Consider the following 12,654-nt stretch of genomic DNA (forward strand, 5'->3'; position numbering starts at 1 on the left):
CCTTCCAAGGAGTGGCTGGTGAGTTTCAACCACCAGCCTGATGGTTAGCAGTCAAATGCCTTAGGCACTACACCACCAGAGCTCCTTTGTTTATTCTAGGTATTTCATGTTAGTGAGATCATGCAATATTGCCCATAATCATAAGCAATTTTTCAGAAGCTTCAGTCTTCTTCTCTGTTAAGTTTATGGGTCGAAAATATACACAAAGGTCTTTAGTTACATGAGGCAAATGTACTAGCTTTACTAATGTGCAAGGAGGCTGTTACCTGTGGAAACAGAGCTCTCTAATAAATATTGGACTGAAAAGTGAACTTTATTCCTGAGGCCAAATGAAGTCTCCTACTTATTCCCTTCTGCCTGATCCACTGTAAGCAAAAACAAAATTGTGGATATCACTTCAGAGAGAAAAGGAGTTCCCTGCACAATGTAATCAATTCATGGGAGTGAAGGTGGTGAGGGGATGTAAAAAAATACCATTTTTCTGCTAATAATTGGTGCTTGCTTGGCTTCTAGAAAGGGTGGTCCTACAGAAAGTCTTCTACTTTTTGAAGCACAATATCTCCACCTACTGATAAATTCATGACGTAATGAATATTAGGCTCTGACCCTTCAGATTAGCTATTTCTCTTAGTTGAAAGAAGAGTAAGAGGTGGAATATGGAGTTCTGGTTGCGTAGTGCCTAGGGCATTTGACTCCTAACCAGAACCTCCAGAAGGCTGGAGGTTCTAACCCAGCAGCTACTCCTAGGAACGAAGATTGGGCAATCTACTTCCATAGTGATACTGCCTTGAAAATCCAAGGAGGGTCTCTATAAGTCACATCCAACTCCACAGCAGAGGGTTTGGTTTTGGTTTTAGGAAGAGATGGAAAAAACCAAACTCCTAGAATATGCAGAATAAAGAAAGCCCTTTCTCCTATGCAAATATGAGGAAAAAAGAAACATTTCTGAATTATCAGAATTTGTCTTACCTTTGTCTGTGATAATAATGATTAGCCCTGTCACAGACTGGGTGCTCGTAACTGTGTTTCAGTGACAGATGCTGTAGCCAGATTACCTTTTTGTTTGATATTGGTGGAATGAAAAAAATGAATGAAATGTGAAGGAGCTAGCATGATACAGTGCTTAAAAACTTGGTCTGTGGAGTCAAATAACCTTGTTTAAGTCCTGCCTCTGTCTCTTGCTAGCTGCCTGAAGTCAGGCAAGCTACTTACTCTTTCTAAAACTTGATTTTTTAAACTATAAACTGAGAACAAAGCAGTTCCTGCCTCATAATATTGTTGTGAGGTTCATATAATACCCTATTTGTGAAGTACGTGATACCCAAAGAAACTACTCCCCAAATGTTAGTATTATCTCATGTACGTGGTATGAGATTTGAATGTGTTAATGAATATAAATAATATAGCATATTTCCTGAAATGTCAGCTTCTATGATTACTTTAATTATCCTAATAATTACTATAATCATTGCTTTGTATTACTATTATATACATTACCTTCATGGGTCTCAAAATTCAAAAATACAATTCCATAGTTGATTTCCAAATAACATACTTAGGCAGCATCGAGTAAATTCTGACTCAGAGTAACACTGTACCAGCAGAACAAAACACTGTCTGGCCCTATACCATCCTTACAATCCTTGCTATGTTTGAGCCCATTGTTGCAGCCACTGTGTCAATCCATCTCATTGAGGGTCTGCCCCTTTTTCACTGACCATTTATTTTACCGAGCATGATGTCCTTCTCCAGAGACCAGTGTACACTGATAATATGTCCAAAGCACATGAGTTGAAGTTTCATCATACTCATTTCTAAGGACCACTCTGGCTGTGTCTCTTCCATGAAAGATTTGTTTGTTCTTCTAGCAGTACCATGGTATATTTAATATTCTTAGCCAACACCATAATTCAAAGACATCAATTCTTCTATGGTCTTCCTTATTCATTGTTCAGCTTTCACATGCATATGTTGTTGTTGTTGTTCATATGAGGTGATTGAAAATACCCAGGTGTGGATCACACGTACCTTAGTCTTCAAAGTGACATCTTTGATAATTAACACTTTAATGAGATCTTTTGCGGTGGATTTGCCGAATACCATATGTCTTTTGATTTCTTTAGTATTGCTTCCATGGCATTGATTGAGGATCCAAGTATGACAACTCAGTCCTTTCTCCCTTTATCATGATATTGCTCATTGGTCCAGTTTGAGAATTTTTGTTTTCTTTATGTTGAGGTGTGATCCATACTGAAGGTTGTATTCCTTGATTTTTGTCAGTAAGTGCTTCAAATCTTCTTCAATTGTAGCAAGCAAAGTAGTTCCATCTGCATATCACAGGTTATTATTGATTCTTTTTCTAATTTTGATGCTGAATTCTTCTTCATATAGTCTAGCTTTTCAGATTATTTGATCAATATACAGATTGAATAAGTATAGCGAGAGGAGATAACTCTCACACATACTTTTCCTAATTTAAATCATGCAGGATCCTTTTGTTCTATTCTAAAGACTGTCTCTTAGTCTATGTACAGATTCTGCATAAAGCAAAACTAAATGATCTGAAATTCTCATTCTTCACAATGTTGTCTGTATTTTGTTATGATCCGTACAATCAAATGCCATTGCATTGTTAATGAAACACAGATAAATATCTTTCTCATATTCTGTTTTCAGCCAAGACCCACTTGTTATCAGTAATGATATACCTCTTTCCATATCCTCTTCTGAATCTAACTTGAATTTCTGGCAGTTCCCTGTCAATGTAGTCCTGCAACCATTTTTCAGTTATTTTCAGCAAAATTTTATTTGTGTGTGATGTTAATGATATTGGTAGATAACTTCCATATTCTATTTGTTCACCTTTCTTTAGAATGGGCATGAATATGGATCTCTTCCAGTTGGTTGACCAGGTAACTGTCTTCCAATTTTTTTGGCATAGATGAGTGAGTATCTCCTATACTGTATACTTTTATTAAAATATTTCAATTTGTGTTTCATCAATCCCTGGAGCCTTGGATATATTCTACTTTAATTTAAATTCAATTTCTACCAATTTCTACTTTCCATCGAATTTAAGTGACTGAGTTGTTCTTGGAATTGGTTTCTTTATTTGAAAAAATTAAAAATTTTATTATTTTGCTATCCTCATAAGATTCCTCTAAAAGTCATATGAAATAATTTATGAGACAATGTGTCATAAATACTTCATAAATTTTTAACTTTTATTACAAAAATAACAAGTAGATACTTCAACACATTCTCACTGTAGACAACATCCCACAAAATAATTCAATGCTGTAAAATACTTTCTGAGCTAACTCAGCTAACCAACAGTTATTTCCATTCTCTTTAACCCATTCACATGTATTAACCAAAGTAAACATGAAAAAACAGCAAGTGAATAAAAAGAAACCTTTATTACTATTACTATTATTATTATTATTATTTTGTTTTACTTTTTAGAAGTAAGCAATGACATCAATCTCCCTTCAGAATGACATACTATGTTTATCCAAAGATGGAAGATTGTCTCATTGGAGTATTCTCTTCTCAGGATGAATACAAATACCATCAAATGTGATATTGAGCCATAATTTTAAATCATGATTACACTGCTACTTGACTCCAATTTCAAGGAGTTTTGGTGGTGTAGTAGTTCAGGCATGTGGTTGCTAATCAAAAAAGTCAGTGGTTGGAACTCATCAGCTGCTCTGCAGAAGTAAGAAGATGAGGCAGTCTGCTTCCATAAAGACTTACAACCTTGGAAACCCAATGGGGACCACTATGAGTTGGAATTGACTCAATTGATGTCAGTGAGTCTTGTTTTTTGGTTTTTGCTTTTTTTTTTTTTTTTGAGACTTCTATTTCTGGTTGGTTGGCCTGTTTGAGGTCAAATAAGGCACTAAAACATCATCTGAATAACAGGATTATATATCATAGTCCCATTCTGATTAAGATTGCATCAGTTAGGGTTCAGTGAAGGAAGCAGAAAATATTCTAAAAATTTGAAATAAGAAGGATTACAGAGAATTAGGCATTTATACAATTTCTAGACATGCTTAAGAAATGGATTCTAAAGTAGGCTCCAGGATCATCTTCTAGCAACAACAGATTTGACCCATGGGTAAAATAAAGATTGATAAAACCTACACCTCAGGATTCAACACTCTTATGTCACACTTTCCCTAATTCCTAAAAATCATAGCATGGCTAGATCCTCATTGATCCCCTATTCCTACAATAAAAGTGGACAGCTTTAATTGAACCTACCATTCTATCTTATTTAAGGGGACAAGAATGAACAATGTTTGAAAAATCTTCCTTTAGGTAGATAGTTCTGATTAGTGCAAAATCATCTTATATTTTGCATATTCAAAAGTAAAGTATCTTTAGTATATGAACCCCTAGCAGTAGTATGAAATAGCTTGTCACTTTCAAGGAGAGAGAAAAAACTGCCAACCTGCAGTATTAATTAACTACAAATAAAAATCACCAATATATAGTCCGTTATTGTAAAAACTCAAGGAAATGTTTATATATGGAAGGAAATTTTCTTTTTTGGTTACCAGGGTAGGAGGAGAGGATTGGGAACACTGTTAGATATGAAGAGACAAACATTGATTTGGATGAAGGGAAGGGCAGTGTACCAAATGTGAGTGATCAATATGGTGGCATTGTGGAAGAGGAAGACATGAGAGGTACATGGGAGGTACAGACAACAAAGATGAATCCTTTTATACATACCATACTGCTCTGTCAGTGAGGGCAAACATGGATATATGAGTGAATAGATGGGTGGACAGGCAAAACTATTAGGTATGTCTATGCTGGGGGAAGTGTACCCAAGACCATGTACAAGGTTGGCAGACAATGTTTCTACAAGTGTATTTATATGTTCTGTAAGAATTCCCAGCTGTATAGTAGAGCTGGCAAGGGACAAGTTTGTAGTCACTTCTTGGGCACAGTCAGCTACTCAGAGGGAGCGAATAGTTGGACCTGAGGAATCGAGACTATAGTTGCAGGGGACATCAAGCTCAATCGGCATAACACAGTACAGAAAACATTGTTCCACCTCCTACTTTGGTGAGTAGCGACTGGGATCTTAAAAGCTTGTAAGCAGCCATCTAGATGCAATGATGGGTCTCTCCTCATCCAGAGCAAAGAAGAATAAAGAAAACCAAAGATTCATGGAAACAATTAGTCCAAGTGACTGGTACACCATGCAATCCTCAGCCTATATGACTATGAGACCAGAAGAACTAGCTAACACCTCGGAGGGGATCTGTGTAGGAGATCCTGGATAGAGTGGGAGAACAATGTGAAACAAAACTCAAAAGCACTTGGAAAAAAATAAAAAGGGGGACCAAGTTTACTGGTCTGATAGTACCTGGTGGAACTCCTGAACCTATGGCCCTTAGCTGCCCTTTAGGTCTGGAATTGAACCCACACCTGTGGCTTCCAGCCAAACAAAGGACAGGTGTATGAGGTGAACATTTATACTGGGTAGATACATTTCTTGGAGAGGGCAATCATGGGAGAATAGAAGGGCTGTATATGCATAGGGACATAGCTCAAGGGGCAAGACACATGGAGGGAAGGACACAGAGAAGGGGTAACTATGGGGAGGAAGTGGTAGGGAAACTGTTGCACTGTGGTAAATTGTAGTTAATGTCATGAGACAAAGTGTACGTGAACTACTGTATGGTAAGTGAATATTCTCTGTAAACTTTCACCCAAATCACAATTAAAAAAGAAAAAAATTCCCCAATACATAGGTTGACATGACTGTATATTTCCTAATTCCAACCAAGGTTGGAATAGAGCTTTTAAATATGTTCTTTATATTTTATTAAATCTCTATTAGGCCAATACAATTTTCAATTAACAATATACTTCAAAGTGTGTAAAATCTTATAGTAGAACTTCATCTAGGAAAGTGCAGCCTTGTGTCAGTTCAAAGTGTGTATTATGCACTTCCAAGTTTTAATGAGTTTCAAGTTCAACACTGGGTGGGGGAATGGAAAGAATTTGCAAAACAAATAATTTCTGTTTATAGAATTGAATTCAATTTGTATAAATGAGGTGAGAACTTTATTTGTTATAATTGATCATGATCAAGATTCAAATCTCTTTAATACCTGGGTAGACACAACCCATACACTTGAAAGCCCTGTAAAATACACTTTACAGATGATAAAATTGAAGTTCAGATAATTTAGATAACTTACCCAAGTTCGTGCAACTAGTGGTGTAAGCTTCTACATTTGTTTGCCAACTGCTCCCTCTCCTCTAGCATTTTTGTAAGCAAGCTATGCTAACTTTTCTTCAGCAAGAAGTATAAAAAATTAGCATGGCACTTAGGAAAATACTTCCCAGGGGAGAGTGCCCTTGATAAACAAATATAGAAGTCAGGCATGTAATATTTGTGTAAAAATACAATGTATGCAGTAACTATTATATTATTCACTCAATGAATATAGGTGGGTTTTGTTATTAAGAGTGATTACATGTATTTATTTAATTATTGTAATTTCATTACATGGTCAAGACATCTAAGGCCTTACTGAATCACTACCTACTTTAAGAGAATTTTCCAAAGTTTGAAAGCAGTAGCAAATTTTCTTAAGAAAATTTACCTAATAAATAATTCTCCTTTTGGTTGAAGAAGTACATGTGTCACTCTATGACAAACCTCAATGAACTCACTCCCTATAGCCTCAAAGAACTAATTACATTGTTTATTTTTAGTGAATTTGGGTAAAAGTTGTTTCCTTTTGGGCTTTCAGTTTAAAGTAAGTTCAATTTTAATGGATTGGGTGTGGAAGGAGATAATCATACAAAGTTATATGAACTTCTCTGTCAATACTGTGAATGAGTTTTGTTTGGTGTTACTTGAGCAAAAGGAACTGTTGGTGAAAGAAGCCTTCTGTGTGCTCCATTGACCCTAGACAGGAGCCAGTAGGTCCTGTGAATTCATGTTCTTCAAACTGGTGAAGGGAAGAAATCTAAGAAGTGTCGTATTGGAACAGGTACAAAAGCTAACGTTATTAGCCCCATTCCTAGGCAACTTTGTATACCCAGGACCTATTCTTACTCCTGACTTAGACCTTAACTCATTGGAATTAGGGAGGTTTATATAAATGTACTTTAAGGAATACAGATTTGAAGTACTGACAAATATAGCATGTTTCCTTACGTATAGCAAAAAGATTTTGCTTACTAAAGGAAAAATGAAATGAGATCCCTCCATTCAAGTTTTTAGCTGTTGAATTCTACAGAGATAGAGAAGTACATGAGGCAATTAAATACATTATTGCAGTATGAAAAGCTCTAATTTGCATATCATGGACATCAAATAATGAGCTCAACTTTCTGTTTGCTGAAGTATCAAGCTTATAGCTTTTGGAAAATTTTATACTTAGTATGATGATCATTGAAGTTCCTTGTAAAGATTAAGTTTTACATGTAAAGGAGTAACTAATAGCTCATGACATTTCAGAGAGCACAGGACAAAGAACTCTGCCCTAAATAGTACCACAATTTCAAGGGAGTATATTATTCCACAATTACTGCATCAGTCATTTATATATTAAGACCTTTTGGATTTACATTATTTGTATGAAAATGCAAATAGGTCAAAATAGTCATATCTCTTTAAATTAACATATTAATAAGATTATTTAACAATTGCTTAAAAGGAAGAATACCATGTAATAGGTATATTATGGTACTTCTAGCAAAGATGGAAAGAATCCAAAGATAAACGTTTAATTTCTTCTGTCTCAAGAGCAAAGTCAGCTTGTGTCCCTATGACCCTTTAGTCCTATCAAGTTTAAATTATTCTTTCATTCAACAAATATTATGTGCCACTGTGGCTAATTTTAAAGCAGAATATACTTATATAATAGCTATGAGTATATATTAAACAGTAGTTTGATAATCAAAAATGGAATAATTTCATAATCTCTTTTTCCTATTAAAAAAACTCAAGAGTTTTATTAATTAATTACTTTTCTAAACCTAAAAGACTCACATTCTTTCTTAATCTAGAAAAACGTATCCTTAAATGTTTGGTTTAATGTTACTAACCTTATGAAGCGTTCAATGCTGTCCCTAAGCAAAATTTATCCCTTCCATTTCTCTGCCTCCACGAAATTATTATTTTACTTTTATTATAACCTTAATGAGTTCTAGTGAAATTTTCCATTTGCATATTTCTATCCCTTATTAGAGTGTGAATGCAATCCTGTATGGAAATAGGGATTTCTTTGTTATGTTAACAAGACCATACATATATAGGATGTGTCCTAACATTAATCAGGCTGAGTTATTGCAGTACAGTGAATTGCTTAATATGGTCCTTCTAGCCATAGTCTTCCTGTTTGTGATGTGTTGTAAATCCTAGTCTCTACCCCTGTTCAGGGGGAATGCATCTTTAGTCCCACCTTGCTGGAGGGTGTGACCACCCCTAGTTTCCCTGAAAGTACATTTGTGAATGTTCTGGGAAAGTTTGCTCTCTTGCTCTGGATCCTGCTTTGGTTTGTCATCATCTCACCCCTGGGCTTGAGACAGCAGTCAGTCAGCTGACCCATCAATTTGGGTTTTCCAGCCCCTACAACCATGTGAATGAGGATAACCTTCTAGACCTACCCACAAATGTGGGACTTGCCAGCCTTGGCAGTTTTTGAGTTCTGTGAGACCTTATAGTGAAATATGGAACCTTAGGACAGATGGGAGAGTACTGAGGGAAAAAGGAGGAGTATGATTTTAGAGATGATAGAGTAGTACAGCAATTTGGAAAACTTAGACATCTTTAACCTTCAACCTCATAAGGATATCGGAAGGAAGGTTGGGCAATCTACTTCCGTAGTGGTACTGCCTCGGATACCCGAAGGGTCGCTATGAGTCGGGGAGACTCAATGGCACATAACAACAACAACAACAATTCATAAGGATAAGCCTTGTGCTAATCCTTCTAAAAGGAATTATTTGAGAAATTATGAAAAATCAGATTAGACATAGATATGAGCACATGCTGGGGAAGACAGATGTCATGTGAGGATCATCCAGAAGCAAGGAATGCTCATGGCTACTGACCAGGAAGGAATCGACATGGTGAAGATTCTGATTTGGATTTTTTAGCATCCAGAACTGTGACAAAATAAATTTCTGTTCTATAAAGTCACTTACTTCTGCTGTTTCTGTTATTGTAGCACAAGCTAAGACAAGGCTTTGTATCTCTGTTGTTGTTGTTGTTGTTGTTTGCCGTCGAGTCAAACCTGACTCATAGCGACCCCTCCTTGGGTTTCCGAGGCAGTATCACTATGGAAGTAGGATTGCCCAACCTTCCTTCCGAGGAGTGGCTGGTGGGTTTGAACCGCCAGCCGTCTGGTTAACAGGCAAGTGTCTTAGCCACTATGCTACCAGAGCTCCCTGGTATGTAGTAAATAGTCTCTGCATACCAGGGAACATGTTGGACTATGAGATAGTCATCTTGAGTGTTGTGAGATTCAGAAGTAGATTTATTGAAGTTTTGAATCAGCTGTATAGTTAACTCTGCAACCATTTTAAAGCCTTGGTGGTGTTTTTATTTTTTAAAAAACTAGATCTCTTATTTCTGGGCTCAACTATATCTAATTCCAACCTCTACCTCCCTTCTACATCAGTCCTTTCCCCTAATCACACTTAAATCTTCTAACACTCATCTTTCTCCATATCTAGTACTTCTCAAACTTTAATGTAAATAAGATTTTTTACTTGTTAAAAATATATATTTTGGGGCACTGGCACCAAAGAGTGATAGCATTGATAGAGAGTACAGCATAGAAATCAGCATTGTTAAGAAACAAGACAAGGAATTTTGATGTGAGTTTTCCATGGACCACATTTGGGGAAATAAAGATTCAAAATCTGCTATTAAGTAATAATTTAATTGTAGTAGTGCATAAAGCACTTGACTGCTAACCAGAAAGCTGGTGGTTCAAACCCACAAGCCACTCCTTAGCAGGAAGGCTGGACAATCTACTTCCATAGTGATATTGCCTCGGAAACCCAAGGAGGTGTTGCTATGAGTTGGATCTGACTTGACGGCAGTGCATTTGTTTTTTTTTTTTTTTTTAATTGGATAAGAGACTTGACTGCTAACATGAAGGTCAGCAGTTCAAACCAGCTATTCAACTGAAGGAAGACTGGACAATCTACCTCCATAAAGAAACAGCCTCAGAAACCCAATGGGGTTGTTATGAGTCAGAAATGTCTCAATAGCCATGAGTTTGGGCTTTTTGTTGTTGTTGTTGTTGTTGTTGTTAACCCTTAATTAATAAGATATAAAGTTTAATCAAATGTAGAGAAACCAGTGATACATCTAAAGAGAGGAAAAGAGAAATATAACAAGAAATCGTGTTGGCAATGGATATGAAGGAATTGTCTGAAAGGTGCATGAGATGAGTGCTGACTAAAAAGTATAACTTGGAAGATAAATACACACATTGACACATAGTGGTCCTGTCACCTCAGGAGAAATTTACAAGACTAAAACCACTCATGTTGGTGAAGGGATTGAGAAAGGGGATGAAAAGAACAAATTAATGGTAAACCCTAAAAGAAATAACCCATCTTCCAAAAAAGGAGGTCAGAAGGTTTTGATGATTCCATTTGGACTTAGAATAATAATCCTAATATCCCATGCTGTGAGGGACTATTTACTGAAGATTGAAAGAGTAAGTAGATACTTGTATGTGATCATAGATCTAAAACCAGTCTGTGATTAGAAATAAAGCATGATTATTCTTTGAAGTTTTATCCAAGTAGAACCATTAAATTTCTACTTGGTGGAGATTTAGTATATCCTTGTAATAGAATGAGCTTCTATGGCCCAGTTAGGAAGGGTAGGCCTTTAACTGGGAGTTGGGAGGGGTTACTGGGAACCATAATACTTACTTTCCATTTTTCTGGGCCAGGTACAAGAGGTTCAAAACCCCTTGAATAAGGCTCAATCCAGCACACATCCTTAGTCATTTACATTTTCTCTGGATCAAAGTCTTACAGTGAAACTATTAAGAATTCCTATCATCAGTTGACAGATGAAGTTGGGTAACAATTGGATGATGATAGCAAACCAAATTTGTAGTCTATGGCTTTGTGGTTAATAGTGTAGTCTCTGAAATCACACTTCTAATCCTTAACAGTACTGCTTACTAGTTGGGCTGTTTAATTCCTCTAATCCTGATTCCTTTACCTGTATAATGGGGATAATAATAATGACTATCTCACTTGACAGCGGTGAATTTGTTTTTTCTTTTTGTTTGTTTGTTTTTGTCTTGTGCAGTTGCTGAAAGGATTTAATGATGAAATGAATGAATAATGCCTAGTGTAGCATAAACTAGCTGTTAATATTATGCAGCATTATTGGGACATTTCAAATATTCTTCAAAAAAATTTTTAGAAGATTCAGTATCATAAACATATTTTCAAGTGTCATGGTCAGGATCCAGGCTTAGAAAACAATTTAGCTCTACCTCTGAGTTTCTAAAATCTGCTGTGTTCCAGTTTGCTCAATCGTAAAGTGGAGATAATAATAGCCAACTAATTTTGTAGAATTTTGCAAGACCAACGACTTATTTATTGCAAACACCTTTTTTCAACAACACATACGGTGGTTATACATGTGGACTTCACTGATGGAACACACAGGAATCAGATTGACTACATCTGTGGCAAGAGGTGATGGAAAAGCTCAATATCTTCAGCCAAAACCAGGCCAGGAGCTGATTGTGGAAAAGACCATCAACTGCTCATACGCAAGTTCAACTTGAAGTTAAAGACAATTAAAACAAGTCCACGGGAGTCAAAATATGATCTTGAATATATTCCTCCTGAATTTAGAGACCATCTAAAGAATAGATTTGCTGCATTGAACACCAATGACCTAAAACCAGAATTGTGGTATGACATTAAGTACATCATCCATGAAGAAAGCAAGAGGTCACTAAAAAGATGAGAACAGAAGAAAAGACCAAAACGGATGACAGAAGAGACTTTGAAACTTGCCCTTGAGTGGAGAGCAGCTAAAGCAAATGGAAGAAATGACAAGATAAAAGAGCTGAACCAAAGATTTAAAAGAGCAGCTTGAGAAGACAAAGCCAATTACTATAATGAAATGTGCAAAGACCTGAGTTAGAAAAACAAAAGGGAAGAACATGCTCGGCATTTCTCACGCTGAAAGAATTGAAGAAACAATTTAAGCCTGGAGTTGCAATATTGAGAGATTCTATGGGCAAAATATTAAATGATGTGGGAAGCATCAAAAGAAGATGGAATGAACACACAGAGTCACTGTACCAAAAAGAACCAGTCGATCTTCATCCATTTCAGGAAGTGGCATATGATCTAGAACCAATGGTATTGAAGGAGGAAGTCGAAGCTGCAATGAAGGAATTAGCAAAGAACAAGGCTCCTTGGATTGATGGAATACCCATTGAGATATTTCAACAAATGGATGCCCCACTGGAGGCACTCACTTGGTTATGCCAAGAGATTTGGAAGACAGCTACCTGGCCAATTGACTGAAAGAGATCCATATTTGTACCCATTCCAAAGAAAGATGATCCCACAGAATGTGGAAATTATCGAACAATATCATTAATATTGCAC

Source organism: Orycteropus afer, unplaced genomic scaffold (genome assembly GCF_000298275.1).
Source record: "Orycteropus afer afer isolate SDZICR_OR568_19922 unplaced genomic scaffold, OryAfe1.0 scaffold00258, whole genome shotgun sequence".
NCBI lineage: Eukaryota > Metazoa > Chordata > Mammalia > Tubulidentata > Orycteropodidae > Orycteropus > Orycteropus afer.